This window comes from Lathyrus oleraceus, chromosome 6, assembly GCF_024323335.1.
Source record: "Lathyrus oleraceus cultivar Zhongwan6 chromosome 6, CAAS_Psat_ZW6_1.0, whole genome shotgun sequence".
Taxonomy (NCBI): Eukaryota; Viridiplantae; Streptophyta; class Magnoliopsida; order Fabales; family Fabaceae; genus Lathyrus; species Lathyrus oleraceus.
The window spans coordinates 179,284,540-179,285,857 of record NC_066584.1 but is presented as its reverse complement, the minus strand read 5'-3'; positions in this window follow the sequence as shown (position 1 = coordinate 179,285,857).

Here is a 1,318-nt window from a genome sequence, read left to right as displayed (position 1 = left end):
TGGGGATATAAATCACCACAGGGAATAGAACTCTGGTAGGGATAACACCACAACAACAGAAGATCCACCATCATCCAGATCGAACCACAAAGGTTACCACTGCTAGGGGAAAAGAGATAGGACTCACAACTACTGAATACGGGGTAGAAGCCATACTCTGGTGGGAATAACCACAAACTAGGGTTTACATCTACCGAATACGGGGTAGAAAACCAAAAACTCTGTGTGGGGATAGAATAAATCACGAATCCGCACGAGAAACCAAAAATGAGGTTTATAACAGACCACCAACTCTGTTGGAGAGTAGGGAATTAGGATTTACGACTACCGATTATCAGGTAGAAAACCAACAACTCTGGCTGGGGACTAAAAGGTATATAACCACAAGTTCTGCCAAGAAAGCCAGGAAAAATAGGACTTACAACTACCGGTATAAGGGTAGAGGCCAAAATCGACTCTTGCGGAGGAATGAAAGGTATATAACCACAAATTCCGCCAAGAGGAAAAGGAACAATAGGACTTACAACTACCGGTATAAGGGTAGAGGCCCGAAACTCCGCTGGGGATAAAAATCACCACAGGGAAGCATAATGAACAGACGATAGATGTCAATTCAGGAAAGATCCGAAAAGACAGACTGAATCAAGACACGTCCTAATGAGGATATAACTCAAATAGGAACCTCCATCCCAATATATGTGTTGGGAGGAAACGGAAGAAACCGTCATCCACGAGGGTATATCTCAGTGGGGAACTGCAGAAGGACAGACAGACACTTTCTGCTTATGGGCTGACTCTATATGGAGAGATTTAACACCCGACATCTGCTTAGGAAGATCTATAAAGATCTATATCACCGTAGCAGGGAACAACAAACAAAGGATATATGGCAAAAAATGCAACATGAATATCTGAATCTTTCATGAATGCGCATGAATATGCGTGATTTATGTTTGATGAATGCTGACAAGACAGACATTTCTAACACAACAGGTCCAGGAATCAAACGTCCAGTATTATACTTCCAGGGGAAAACCAACTGGAAAGCCAATTCTGCCGGAGATCTACACGCTATAAAGCAAAGATCTGCGAGTACTGCTGGGAAGCAGAAGCAAAAGAATCAGAGATATCTGGAGAATACCAAATCTGAGCAATGGATCAGCGATCGTCCCAACTAGGGCACAGAAAGTCACAACAGGCAAAGAGCCACAAAGACAAATCTGTCGGGGAACAAGAGAATCTCAAAGTCCTGCAGGGGATCCTAGCAAACACTGCTATGGAAACGGATCTAACATAGCTCCATTGGGGAATAATCCAC